Genomic DNA, 16,048 nt, shown 5'->3' on the forward strand with positions numbered 1-16,048 from the left:
TATTTTAATTGAAAGGCAGACATACCTCACATGAAACACACGAGACATACTAAAACACACAAGATATACATTACACGAGACAGAAAAGGCAACTGATACCACAAATGGAGGTGAGTTTTTTGCGGTGCCAGTTTACACGTTGCGCGACTTAGAGTTTCCTAAATATACATTAGAACGAACTCTGGTGCTGGTGTATAACTGACCTGCAACGCGTAGCGCTGCAGCGAGCTTAGGAATTATGGGTATGAGATATATTTGCCTAGTCTTTGTACTTTACGTTCCTTCGGGCTTCGTGCGTCTTGAAGGTGCTATGTCACAAAACAACAATCGGCAAATCTTCGGCAGTTACGCTTCATCAGCTTAACATTTAGGCTCACCACTTCAAATCTTGTCTCGAAGTGAAAACGGTTTCTTCTTTCTTTTTTAACAAAACTATACACAGCAATAAACGAAGCCACAAGTGATTCGCCGCCCAGAAGCACGAACAATATATAAATCATTGTCATGTCTGTAATTTTCATGGTCGCTGAACTATCGCAGTGCCACTGTCCCCTCCAGTTAATTTTAGGAATCTGTATGAGTTGCGACGTCCGGAGTACTGTGACATTTATTGCGTGAGCTGCCAAGACAGTTAGAACTGGAGCCTGCGTAATAAAATAAAGCACAATATTTTAATGAAGTGGTCACATCTGTTCCCGTTGCTACTGAACATTTCCTACTCGAAAGAATTCGGGGTCACTTATTGAGAAAGGAAAAAAAAAATAGGAGAGCACAGTCACTCTACCTGAGTTACAGAGCGATGCATCTCATTCATTTGAAAGAAAGCTAACGAAATTTGTTCAGTATAGTAATAGTAGGGAATACTACACAACAAGAGAGGTTGCTGTACCGTTCGTTGCTTTACATGAAAAAATAGCATTCAAGTACAGTTAGAATAATCCATTACATCCAAATTAAATATAAAGCACAATTTCACACCTTGAAAGAGATTCACTGCTTGAACTATGTGAAGGAAGGCTTTTTAAGGTATGCAGGTCGTGTTCAAGAATCTTCACAGAAAAGCGACGACGAATATTCAGAGGTTACCATGTATTCATACTATGTAATTAAGCTAATTTTCACAGCACGAAGTTAGTACGGCACATAAAAAAGCCACAACGACTGAGGATTCCGCATTTTAGTATTATGAAGGATCTAGCCCAGCAGCTAGTTGTTTAAACACGTATAAACTTTTGTCAAACTAATTTGTGAAAACTTGAGTGTGTTCGTGAGAACCACTTGCAGGCTTTCTCTAGCGCGTTGGAAAAACGACATGGGTGGCTAAGTGATCGATTCGAATAGTTTATACGGTACTTGTCAGTGACTAAGAAAATTCTTCAGGTTTGTGGATTTAATTTTTCCCGTAATAGAGTTGTTACCCTGTGGGAATCAGTTGGTTTTTTTTAATTGTACATCTGAAATAGTGTATAAAGGCGTTTGCTATAGTCGTTGGCTTGATTTACTACAGAATAACAGGCGTGCAGAAACGGAAAATTCTAATGAATGTTATTTTGCGATATGACAGTAACGGATATCATGCTCGATCGTGTAACAATAAATTTCGATTGGAAGCTGCACCCCGGCTGCACCACACTTACTAGGGTCACTATCAGAAAATCCTCTGCCTGTCGCATCGTGGGCTGCAGACCAAACCGGTCGCAGGCGTTCGGACAAGATCAAGTGCAGGCAGAGCAAGTTTTGAAGTTCTTTAGAAACTTTTGGTGAATGTAAAGGGAGGCAATGAGTAAAGTTGATCAGAATGGTTTGCAGGACATTTCTCATCCACAAGGCTACGTCAAACAAACTCTATAAAGGTTTTGTGACTGACCTGCAGTACAAAAATTTAGGTGAAGAAGCTTTTGAAGACAAGGCACTGGAATACAGAAAATGAAGGAAGTAGCGGATCTGGTGACGGAGCAGGTGAAAGTTCCGCTTAGTCACTTCACAGTGGCATTTGCAATCGGTGCTATAATTGAAGTATGCAACGGTACCTACAAAGAAACTTTCACCCCGCCGCGGTGGTCTAGTGGCTAAGGTACTCAGCTGCTTTCCCACGTGTCGCGGGTTCAAATCCCGGCTGTAGCGGCTGCATTTCTGATGGAGGCGGAAATGTTTTAGGCCCGTGTGCTCAGATTTGGGTGCACGTTAAAGAACCCTTAGGTGGTCGAAATTTCCAGAGCCCTCCACTACGGCGCTTATCATAATCATATGGTGGTTATGGGACGTTAAACCCCACATATCAATCAATCATTACATAGAAACTTTCACTTTGAAATAAGAAATAAATAGCGTCAAGATAAGTCACTACTGCTCGCCTTTTGTAACTAGCGCAAGAACTTCTGGCAACACCTATAGGTTACCGAGTGTGGACCTAACACCAGAAAAATGCTGAAATTATTCTTTGTAGCATAATAGTCATCGGATGTAAAGGAGTGCTCGGAACGTCCAAAGCACCGCCGCTTTCAAGGAATAAACGGCCGGCTAGGATGGTCGACAAAGGAATGGTAGTTGCATTCTTTGCACGAGTGAATGATTGGGTGAACGACTCCAGAAACCACACGTCGCTTTTCGAGTCGATGAACGAACTTTCGTTATCCTCAGTACCGGTCTCTTTGTCTAAGGCTTAATTTCTTCGTTATTTTGTATACATTTTCTCTACTTTGTGTCAGAAATACTAAAAGAAGGTTGTCGTGAAGTTCTAATAGAACAAGCAATCATGGGGAGCTTGATTGACTCACGCTCGATAAATAATGTCACCAATTTCTTCATATGACCACAAAAACAGTTCTACGGCGTAAAAGCTGCACCATCATTTTCGGCAATCAGCATTTTGCGTGTTTCAATATCTGGACAATTTTGTTCACTCAGAAAATCATCGAGGTTTTCAGCGTATCACATATGATTATCGAATAATGCAAGCGCTGCTACTGCTGTTATCTTTAGGGCTTTCTGGTATTAGCTTGTGTTGAACTCATCGCCTGAAGGCACAAGCTCTTGGGACTAAGTTCGTTAAGCTTCTTATTAGGCATCGGCAAACTTGCCCCATCGCATCAACACTTGCTTTTATTTTGACAAGAAAGGATGACGCATGCACTGGCAGCGAGATGTTCTTGTTATTTGTCTGATTACCTTGCCAACAGACACAGAGTGATATAGCCTAGGGCTTAGCTGGCCTGCTGAAAATGAGATAAATAGGAATCACAAGCTGTTAGCTGTCTGTAGAACCATCGCCGCTCACCCACCGGTTATACGTAGTAAAGCTTCCAGAGTGATGTTCCATAACTTACTTTGGTAGAAACTGTCATTATAAACATCAGATCAGGTTTCAGGGGGAATATGCAAGCTGGTCTCAATCGGACAAGTCACAATCGCTATGATTGTAATACTTCCGTAGCTTCCCCATTTTACCTTCTTTACTAACACTTGGAATAGCTCTAAATGCTTTGATAGCAGTGTCCACACTAACGCAAGTAGTTCACCTCTAGGCTAAGTAACGTTCTTCAACAAAAGCACATAAGATAGTCAGGTTATCAACGATTGCAAAGAAAAACGCTGTTGCACCTGGCACTGAAGTTTCAGCGAAAATTCAAGCACCGTAACGTACGCAAAAAACACTTACACTGAGTGTAGCAATATCAACCAATAGCACCGTTGTCGCCCCTCTTACACACACACACTCGGGTCACCAAGCAGCAAGCATTACGTGATTTTCTGAGCGGAATATGAATATGTGCTCAAGTTCTATGCACTTTGCCCGTGTTTTTCCCCATGTACTTTTTGTTGTGCAGTCCTACCGAAGGAATGCATCACCAAGTTAGCAGAACTGCTGCTATATTATTATCTACTCAAAAAAATTACTCTGCACTTCGCATTCTTTCAACACTGGCGCCATACTAGTAATATAGTTGTGTGACGTTCGTCACGCAGAATTGGGGTTATATGTGAGAAAGTTTCGCTTTACGAATGGTGCTCTCAACAGGAGGTCTGACCTGAACTATTGCTTGACCCCTTGTGGCCTTTGTCTCTCGAGACATCAGCACTAAACGGTGAGTATTTCCTACTGAAGCGCGGAAAGAGCCCTTTGGGATATTCGCTAGGCCTGGGCTTTCACATTAAAAGACACATCTGGGCTTCAGACCCAGGCTCACGTTACAGATAAGGCATGCGCCACCGTGGCTCGAAGTCCCTGTAGAGGGACTTCCTCCTTCCTAATCAAGGGGAATGAAAGAGTGGAAAGCCATGAAAAAATTGTAGCAAGGCGTGATCTCTTGGAGTGGAGGTTTTTTCTGGCTGTGGTACTAAGATAATGCTACGATGTTATGGAAGAGAATGCTACGACTTTCAAGCGTATCTGAGAGTTAAAGTGACACGACAGTGTCGGATAGCTGTGCTGCCATCAACTGTGAGGGATCTTTTCGCTTTGGAACTGGAGAAACTCGCACAAACTTACAAAGAAAGGATTTGCCAAGCTCTACTCTCTATCAATTTCAGATCTATTAGAGGAGAGGTGCCGCACCACCGTTGATCAAAATGGTTGGTTTTAAGCTTATAAAGTGTAAATTTAAGGCATGTAAATTGCAAAAGTTTTTTGTGTGCCGATACCTTTCGACATCAACCTATACGAGCATTTCCAGCAGACTTATTCACTTCAGTTAACAATTGCCAGTTTCCGTCATTGCATACCAGTCTGATTTCTTGCACGCTTACGAACACCTTTGGTGCTGAGTTTTATCGGGCGTGTTAACAAATTAGTACTGCATTTTTTTTCGGAAAGCTGCAATAACGTAAAACCAGAGCGAAAAAAAACGCTAGGCATTTTGTCTCAATTAAACTGGGCATGCCCTTCAATTCTGAATGCTGCAAAACACGGGTAAATGCGGCATTGTTCCAAATGAAATATATGTACACAACTTAAAAATATGTCATATGTTGAGCCACCATTGGATCAGGCACGAGACAGAGAATGTAACAAGGTGAGTCACCATAATGCGGCCTCGACATCTCGCTGGACTTATGTAGCACTTTTACACAAAAACTAAAATGATGAAACACTCTACTGTCTCCCACTGAAGTGCCCGGAAAATTTGGTTTGATTGGTATACACGAAATAGGGGTTGTAATATATAAATTTTTGTCCCCTGCACCATGTATAGGAATCAAATTGCGTGACAGAAGGCATTTACGGGGCGTGTACAAGATTGTAATAGCTCAAGGTGAACCTCTAGGTGTGTTATCAAAACTAATTCCTATTTTTCAGAAAACATAACAAAATTAGATGTGTCAACTTACGTTCATCATTGAAGAGCTCAGGGAGCAATCAGTAAGGAGCATGATATGGTGGCGACAGGGACAGATGCCTGCAGTGTGCGCACTGGCCTTGCTTACCCGTGTATATCAAGGAGACAGCGTCCCGCTATCATAACGCCTTACGCAAGCTGTGTCTACATCACGTAAAAATGTTGACAAAAAGTAAGCGATATGACAGCCTCACCCCTACCTTTTGGTATAACGAGATGATAAAATATTTATACTTGACACGGAGACAATATCCTCCACCACACCGAAAACTAAGCACACCTCGAGTTTTGCCACTTAGCCTTGTTCAAGTTGGGGCATTTTAACTCCGCGCCAGTGCACAAGTATTATCTCGAAATACAGTTAACTAAGACTAGTTGTTTCTGCAATGATATAGCTATTTAACAACACACGCTCTGGCGGTGCCCCGCGTTACGCTGCGGTAAAGCCATTATGCCTCTCAAACGGGAGGATGCGATTAGCAGGTCCGAACTCGAACAACAGTTATGCGCAGTCCAACGGGCCTGCGACGCAGCAGAGAGACTTGATCTTTTTGTTCCGACATGGAAATGGCGTGGAACTTGCTGATGAGCGTTTCGAAGGACAAAACAAAGTTCGTGCCTTCAACGATTCACCCGCTTCGGACATTGATGTTACACTACACAATCTACGGCTACTCGCATTGCAAATTGTATCACCTAAACGTGCTTTCAATAAATTCACCTACACACTACCACTAGGGGATTTCCAGCAAGTTATAAGCTGTTTGAAATCTGTGAGCTATTTTACATTTGTCTCACTTGTTGGGCATCTGGAGTTATCGCAGTTAGAGCTGTTTCAGTTAACAGGGTAGTGCAACTTCGATTATATCATCATCATCATCATCATCTTATGCATCATCATCATCTTATGCATCATCATCATCATGATTATTATGATCATCACTATAATAATGCCCACTCACAGTTCCGCCTGTCAACTCGTTCCTGGGCTTGCTGCTGCCTTTTTATACCCGCAAAAACTTCCTTACCTTATCTGCTCACCTAACGGTCTGTCTCCCCCTTACCCGCTTGCCTTTTCTGTGAATCTAGTGGCTTAATCTTAATGACCAGCGGTTACACTGCCTACAAGCTACGTGTCCGTTTTATGTCTCTTTTTTTATTTCAACTATATCCTTAATCCCGCCTTTTCCTCTGACCCATTGCGCACTCTTCTAGTCTCCTAATGGTACCCCTATCAATCTCATTTCCATCGCCTTCTGCATTGTACCCAATTAAAATAAACCCTCTTTGTAGGCCTCCACGTTTCTGCCCCGTGCGTAAATACCAGCAAGACGCAGCTCTTATGTACATTCTTGCTGAGGAATAGTGGCAATGTACCAGTCATGATATCAGAATGCTTGCCGATTGTGCTCCATCCGATTTTCATTCTTCTAGTTTCTCAATGTCATGGTACGGCTCCACGGTTACTGCCTGCCTAGGTAGACGTACTCTTCTACAAATTTAAGTAGACCGCTACCTGTGTCTCCCGTGGTGTAACATTACCTTTATTTTCTGCAGAATATTTTAAGACCTAGCTTTCTGCTCTGCTTGTCTAATTTTGTAATCATGAATTGCGATTCGTCCTCTGAGTTACTCAGCAACTCCATGTCATCGGCGAAGTGCAGGTTGCTGAGGAACTTAACTATAATTCTTATCTTTTACTCTTCTCATTCTTGGCGAACGAGAGTCTGCTGTAAGCACGCGGTAATAGCACTGTGAAAATTATGTCCCATTGTCTTACATCCTTTCTTTAACAATTCACAACGACTCTGTCACACAACGACGCTGTCACACAACGACGCTGTCAAACAAGACAGCCATGGATTTCCAGACTTGTCAAGAGAGATTTAGGGTGCATCTTTACTAGACAGTAATACATGTGGTGATGAGGAACAGTAAAATCTCATTCATTTATTAAGCAAACAACAAGAGTATTACATTGCCTTTGCCCTCCAATGCTGCATTTAAACTGGTTTTCATGAAATATTAGTGCACTGATTAGATCGGACGTTATGCTTTGAACGAAAGCAGGGCTATAGGAGAATACAGTACTTTCTTGTGGCCGACAACGACAAAGTGTTTTTCTGTCGAACGCTGCTTGTTTCGTCTGGGTTTTTCTTTGTGAATTTACGCATTATCCAAAGATCATCGCTCTCCTGCAGGCAGCAGTGGACCCAGACCCCAACGTACGCAATCCGGGCTTGGCATCACCTTTGACGTCAACCTCAAGGAAGCGCAACAATCGAGATGGCGAGAGCACCAGTGACAGCACTGAACTGTACACGGCGAGTAGTAAAGATAGCGACGACGACTTCATCCTTGCAGTGAAGCATAAAGTTAAAAGGAGAATGGTCGGCGTGTCTCCGCCAGCTAGCGTCTCCACCGTGGAGGCTGCATGCAGTTCTAAACACCATACCATACTCTTTGTTCCTGTCGACTCTTCGATCAACCTGGAAAACATGAACCGGGAAGTGATATCAGCGTGTCTCGAGGCTATCGTGCCTAACGATATAAAGGATATTAGGCTCAACCCACGGAAGAATATCTTGGCCATATACGTTGATCACCCGGGATCACTACATACCTTGCGAACAGTCTCAGAGCTTGGAGGCATCAATCTTAGTGCTTACATTCCACAAGACAGTGATACGACGTCTGGCGTCATTTATGACGTTGACAATTTTATACCGAACGCAGGCCTTCCTGTGCTGATAAAGCCAGCTACTGAGGCAACGGACACATTGCAAGAATGCCAGCTTGGCAAATCCCATTGCATTAAGGTGACCTTCAGAGGTTATTGCATCCTATCACGTGTAAAGGTTGGTCACTTTCGTCACGTGTCCGACCTTACATCCCAAGGCCACTACAGTGCCACAGCTGTCTAAAACTGGGTCATGTTAGTGCTGTGTGTAGCAACAAGGAAGCATGCCCACGTTGCGCCGGACCTCACAAAGCAGAGGCTTGCCAAGAAACTCTCCTAAAATGCAGCAACTGCAATGGGAACCATGAGACCTCATCCAAAAACTGCCCAGTACTAAAGAAGAAGAGGAGCATTCTGAGACAAATGGTGAAAGACGGATCCTCACGAAAGGACGCGGTAATTGTTGTTCAACGACGGCGTTCCTGTCGATGGCGGTGCTCGAAGAAAAGAAAAGCAGTCCTGTGCTGAAAGTGCCTTTACTTACACCGCCACCACCACCGCCGCCACGACCACAGTGCCCTCCCCCGACCCCCCGCCACCAGGTGGTGTATGTCCAGAGGTGGCCGAAGACACTGGGGCGCAACAGAAAACATCTGGCTCTGACTGGCCCGCTTTACGGCGGGTACATGTGTCTGCAGAACCTCAGCATCGACCGTCAACAACGAATATGCCCCCAGCAGACAGTCTATCCGTCCAAGAGGTACAAGTTTTCTCTGTATTGAGGTCGTTCATGAGTGTTATTCGTACTCTATTACTCTATTGGCTACTGTGCAGATCCCTGCCGCTAAATGCGCACTGCAAGTCTTGGACACACTAGAACCAATTCTTGCCGGACTTCAGTAACAAGATGGCGCACTATACACCACATCAGTCTTTTAGAGAAAAAGTACAGCGTGCTTCCATAATTCAGTGCAACGCCAGAGGTCTACAGTCAAGAACGCCTGAGTTTCGACATTTCGTTTTCGAGAATAAGTTTCCCATCATCGTCATTTGTGAACCGCATTATTCAAAAATACCTCGATTATCAGGCTATGAATCGTTCGTTTCTTCATCGTGCATTGAGCGAAGTCAAGTTGCTGTATACATTCGTAAAGAACTCACTTATGTTCACCAAAGAGTAGAGTCCCACAATGGAAAACACTAAGTGTGTCTATATGTTAAAAAGAAGAAATTGTCGTTTATGATGATAGACGTATATATAGCGCCGTCACATCGACTGCATCAACAGATAATACCTGATATATTTGCAACGACTCCAGAACCTTGGATATATATGGGTGACTTCAATTCCCAACATCCATTGTGGGGAAGCATCAGGACAAATCGAAAAGGCACGAACTTGGTTGATCTCGCATCAGAGCGTGGGCTTCAGGTGCTCAACGACGGCAGCCCTACTTATCTCCGAGGAATAACTTGTAGCAGTTGCCTGGACTTGACATTAGTGTCATATAGCATTGCCACGAAAGTCCAATGGTTCACGGATATTGAAACGCATGGCAGCGACCATATTCCCACGTACGTGACAGTAAGAGGTCTGGACAATTCTTCTTTCCTTGACACTCAAGACAATCGACTGGAAAGAGTATCAGATATAAGGGGAGAGCAAGTGCATGCTCGAACCGCCGGCATCCATTGAAGAAGTGATTTGTTGTGCGATGGAGACTTCCACGAAGATATGTCCGAGAGAATCGAGACGTACCACAGTTGACCAAGAGTTGGAAAAACTCCGAGCGGTCCGCCGACGTGCCGAAAGACAATACAGACGCACAAAATCTATCTATGACCTCAGAGAATCCAGACGCATTCAGAAGAAAATCCAGCGTCGTATGCACAAACTCCAGGAGCAACGATGGAAGAGTTTTTGTGACTGACTAGACCCTCGAAAGCCTTTGTCTCCCATATGGAGGACTCTTCGAGGTATTCACTCACATCCGCAACAGCGTCCTCCCTTCGCCGCTCATGCGCTACAACAACGTCGCTCACAGCTTGATGTTTCTGGGGAATTTTGTGCAAAGATCGCTGGCGACATCTTTTTACTGATTGATCTATTGCCACAGGACTTTCCAGTCGCACGAGATCAGCAAATGGAGGTTGCATTCACTATGGAAGAACTTCATGCGGCATTGAACACATGCAGACGCTCATCGTCTCCAGGTCCGGATGGAGTAACTTATACTATCCTATGTCACCTAGGCCCGCAGGCCCAGCGCTGTCCCCTGGACATTTTCAATATGTCTTGGCATGATGGAATGTTGCCTGATGAGTGGAAGTGCAGTCGACTGGTGCTTTTGTTGAAGCCCGGAAAGTCTCTATTCAATTTGGCATCATACTGGCCTATAGCACTAGCAAGCTGCGTCGGCAAGGTCATGGAGAGGATGCTGCTTACACGCATGGAATGGTATCTGGAACGTTATAACATCTATCCTGATGCTATGGCAAGCTTTCGATGAGGTCGGTCCTCAATTGATAGCGTCATTGACTTAGTGACCTCTGTTCAGCAACAGAAAGCTTAGATGGGGCTGTCGGTAGGCCTGTTCCTAGACGTGAAATGTGCCTATGACACCGTGACCAATGAGACTGTTCTCAATGCTCTTGAAGCAGCTGAACTTGGAGGTCGTGTCTTTCAATGGGTAAGAAGCTATCTCACAAAGAGATCGATGTTCGTTCTAACTGAAGATTGGCCTACGAATAAGCACTTCAGAAGTCGTGGGGTGCCACAAGGCGGCGTTTTGAATCCGACTCTTTTCAACTTGGTTCTGGTGAGCCTCACAGAAACGCTACCACAGATGGCTTATATATCTCTCTACGCTGATGATATCTGCATTTGGGCGTCCGACGCGACACGGCCTCAAGTGCGCGCAAGGTTGCGGCAACGATACATCAGCATACCTCAGCCAGCAAGGGTTGACCATTGCCACAGATAAATGCGCAGCAGTGGCGTTTACACGCAAACCGATGTCTTTTTACCCATTGTCCATCGATGGCAAAGCAATCGCATTTAGGAGCCGTCAAAGATTCTTAGGTGTTATCGTAGATCGTGACCTAACCTGGAGCCCACATGTCGCATACCTGAAGAAAAAGCTCATTGGCATTCAGAATGTATTCAAGTTCGTCGGCGGAAAATCATGGGGCCAATCCGTGCACTCCATGTTGCAGCTTTATACAGCCCTCTTTCTCAGAATTCTCTGGTACAGCCTTCCTCTCCTGTCCAACACGTGCAAGACTAACATCCGTGCACTACAAAGCGTAAAAGCACAAGTACTTCGGACATGTCTTGGCCTTCCAAGATACTCATCGACAGTGGCAACTATTGTCATCGTGCAACAACAGCCGGTCACAACGCATATCATTGTCGAGACTCTGAGAGCGCACGTTCGGCATATATAAAGGCTACCGTCACATCATTTAGCGTCTTTGACAGTGCGGAGGCCCCATAATTCGTTCTGCGGTATTGTGACAAAGCATCGTGACATATTACCATCTGGATTCAAACTTGCAACACATTCAGCAGCTGCGTTATGGAGTATTCGTCAACCTAACGTGCACTTATCAGTTTTTGGAATCATTAAGAAGGCACGCATGTCACCGCTAGTTCTTAAGCTATTGACTTTGCGACTGTTGGAGAAAAGATACTTCGACCGCCTACAAGTTTACACCGATGGCTCCACTAATTCCTACAGCTCTACAGGAGCAGTGGTTGTTCCATTTGATAATGTGTTGCTTCGATACAAGTTCTCTCACACAACAGCGTCGATAGCAGCAGAGCTCGCAGCCCTTCAAGGGGCAGTAAAGTACATTCTTCTGCAGCAACCTAACCAAAGGGCCATCTTTTGCGACTCGAGGTCAGCCTTACAGACACCACGGTTTGCTATGCAGCACGGGTTACACGAACAATTTGTATATCAAATACGACACGACTAGCACGAAGCGCTCAAGGAAGGTCAAGATATTGTATTTCAGTGGCTGCCGAGTCATTGCGTAATTGTCGGCAATGACCGCGCGGATGAAGCTGCTCGATCGGCTTATGACAAAGACCTACGTACGCCCATACTACTCTTGAGAACGGACGCTGCAAGACGACTACAATCACTTGCTCCCCGTATAACTCTCCTACAATGGACTACACCATGTTTCTCAAACATGCACCTGTATTGGATCAACCCAAACTTGCAACTTCGTTTGCCATACGAGCTCCCACGATGCGCTGACACTTTACTGTGTCGCATGAGGTTGGGCGTGGCATTTTGCGAATGCGCACTCTCGTCTCCTTGAAATGACGAGCACTTCGGCATGCAACATCTGCGCCTTCGAGGAACCGCTCAAGCACATTCTAGCCCAGCATACCAGTCTGAACGACGTATTATGGAAGCCAAGCTCCGTCAGCTGTATTCACGGCCGCTTACAGAAGAGAAGATCCTGGGACCTTGGCCGACGGACTCCCATACATGCAAAGCCATGAAAGCCCTCTTGCACTTCTCAAGGACCACCAGACTTCATGACCGCTTGTGAAAGAACAGTGTGACACCACGCTGTGTAGTCTCGAGCTGACTATTCATCCTTCTATTTTTTACTCCTCTTTTTTTTCTCTTTCTTTTCTATTATTCTCTCTTTCTCCCACCCCAAGTGTAGGGTAGCCAACCGAGCCAAGCTTGGCTAACCTCCCTGCTTTTCCTCTCTATTTATCTCTCTGTCTCTCTCTCTTCTTGTGTGAACACGTACACAAAGAGAAGACTATTTCCAAAGATAATCTGTTACAGGGAAAGTATGGCCCTTTATTCATGGTCAGCACTGAGATACAATGAGCGGTTTTTGCAAAACAGCGGTTTGGACTTTTCTTAGGTAATACTAACCAATGGTGACTATATATAGCTAATCTATGGCAAATGTTGCTTATCACTCAAAAAGTGCACTGAATGTTTTGATCTAGTATATAGCCAAAAGATTGACATAAACCTTTATGCTTTTTTGCTTTTCTAAAAGCAACATTGTTTTCAAACTTTCTAACTCCACGAATTGACTTGGTTTTTGAGACTCTAAAGAGGTGTCCTGGCCAGCCTCTTTTTTTTGTTTGCGCTTGTTAGCATAAGCAGCTGATAAATAGACGACGAAATGTTAAAGTTAAACAAAAGACAGCCTGGTGCATTTCGAAAGGCTTCCGCTTTTTGAGCCTACTACTGTGAATAAATCCTCCGCTTCCTTGAGGTCTATGTTTAGTAATTCCACTGTTTCAAGCCCTCACCCCAAGACAAATAATTTTAGTGGCTAACTATCCGCTTCCCATAGAAAGCGCGCGTTTCGCTTAGCATCGAAAACCCAACAGACGACGAAGAGCCTTCGCAAACGCCTCAATCGTCAAAGAGCGACTCTTGTTTGCACACGCGCTTTGAAAAAGTTTGCACTGTATCCTTTGCGAATCAGAAGGGCAGTGGCCCATGCAACATCTATGGTTTTTCTTCCTTTCCCATCAAATAAACTATTCTTAGCCGTAATTGGCAGCAGCCAAGTGACATCGCTGCTTTTGAGCATTAAGGAAATGAACCAGAGAGAGTTCAAAAATTTATTCTGCATGTTACAGCCATTTCGTTTTGCTTTAGTCATCAGTGTGAATGCCTGCGGAAATATACCACTCTTGAAACAGCTTTGAGAATTTGCACACCTAAGCGCTTTTGTAATGTAATAGTCGAATTTTGAAGCCTTTTTTTCGAATTTGGGAGTATGTTTGGGTAATTAGGCATTTTATTACTCTGTAGTAGTTTGTAAGCTAGGCGAACTTCGAATGATGCCCACCTATTTTTAGTAAGAAAAATATATACATATATAAATATATAAGGGTTAACGTCCCAAAACCACCTTATCATTATGAGCGATGTCGTAGTGGATGGCTCCGGAATTTTCTACAACCTGGCATTCTTTAACGTGCGCCCGAATCAGAACACACGGGCCTACAGCGTTTTCGCCTCCATGGAAATTGCAGCCACCACAACCGGGATTTGACCCCGCGACCTGCGGGTTAGCAGACGAGTACCTTAGACTCTATTTTTCTATGGCGGGGCAAAATGAAATATATAAAGAAATAGAGACACAAAAACACGGATGGCTTGAAACAGTTGTGCTTTCGAGTGGCCAAATATTTCATTTCTTTAAATTGGGAAATTTGCATGTTTAAAAAAGTTTGTGTAACCTGGTCACAAAAACTCTGCTTTTTACAGGATGATACTTGAAATATAATGTCGCCTAAGGTATTTATCATAATTAGGCGGACAAGCAACATTTGAAGGGTGTTTTTATTCGTTCATTTTGTAGTGCCACTCTTAACAATTGCAGGCATTCTGTTAAGTGCTCATAATGCAATAACTGGGAAAGTTTGAGAAGGAGGACTGTTCAGTTAAAAACGGCACATACTCGTGGCAGTACAAATTATTTTAACATACTAAAACTTTACTCTGAGAAATAAATGTATTCGCTTTTCCTTTCTACTTACTATTGTAGGCGTCGAAGCGTTCATGAATTGAATATGGTAATTCAAGCAACCATTCCGAAAGCATGTCTATATTTACCACTGCAGATGGCTGAAGACTTATGAGCTAAATTTGTTTGATGTAATTAGGCAAATATATGAAAAGCAAGAAGTGCAAATACCCTATCGTTCCTAGCGTGTGAGAAGTGTAAAAGTATAGTGAAATTATAGAAACGCAATTACTTGAAGTAGTTTTTCGGCAGCTATGCTAATAACAATTTCATAGGAATTGCTTATTTGATGTAGGCAACACCCAAGGGAGCTCAAACGATTTCTCTACAAAACAAGCGGTTTCACAAATACTTTTCACGACCACAGCTGATTCTCTGAAGCACAAGTCAAGCACCTGAATTCGAGCAGTTCAAATATTGAGGTCGTTATCTAACCGTTCAATATATAAAGTGCACTGCAATTCCAACAGAAAACTTCCAGCGGTCTTCCGTATTTCGTACGCAACATACCTTAGCCAATACCAAGGTGCCCACAAAAATGTAATAAAAATGTTAGTCACAAAGTACTGTCACTCAATCAGACTGTCTTGTCACTCCACCATAGCTCATCTTTAGCGCAAAATTTCTCAACAATTTTTACAATACACTGTGTAGCACAAGGACTACCGGATACATGTGCATGTAGATGTACTTTGGAAGCCAGAACTGAGTGCTTTAGTGCTTTAGAAACCCTTAATTATTTAAAATCTGAATTCACGATAACACACTTGAAGAGGTCAAGCACGGTTTGCTCAGATGACTCTCTAGTCTTGCTCGAGGAGACCAAACCTGTAACAATTTTAAGATTCTCTAATCAATCGCTACTTATTCACCAGTTTGGCCAGTATAGGACTTTTGTATACTGACACTAATTGTTAAAGATGTCGTGTGTTCTCGTAATCGGCAGGTAGTGTAGGGTGAATATGCTGAAAATTCATTGCCTAAATATCAGGACTTTTTTCGCTGCATGCCGCTTTCAGAATTGTGTTCGTGGGTATGTTCCCGTAAATATTCTCGCATTAAGCAAACAGCTCAGACCACTGATGTTTTATTGCTGCGTGCATGTTATGGCATGTGTTTGGTTTGTTTTACTTCTTTCGTGTGACATTTCTAAATTGCTATCGAATAATCGTGTATATCTTCAGTGCATACAGACACGCACTTCATTGATGCAGCCTGCTCTGCCTTGTTTAGAGCATTCAACTTCGTACGAGAGGGACATCTGACCAAGTTCTCAAATATTTTTGCTCCTCCATTCAATAAAGCACAATTGCAAGGTAATATCACAATTGCAAGGTAACAATTGAAAGTCAACCTCGTGACTTTTTTTTTTCACACAGTAGTGAAGCTCAAAGGGTTCGTACATTAGCTGTCCTTCGACAATCGTGTAGGAGAATTGATTGCAAGAATTATAACGCCCGTTTAGCATAAGAGAATACAGTCCATTAACTTCGACCTCCATTCC

This window comes from Rhipicephalus microplus, chromosome 2, assembly GCF_043290135.1.
Source record: "Rhipicephalus microplus isolate Deutch F79 chromosome 2, USDA_Rmic, whole genome shotgun sequence".
Lineage (NCBI taxonomy): Eukaryota > Metazoa > Arthropoda > Arachnida > Ixodida > Ixodidae > Rhipicephalus > Rhipicephalus microplus.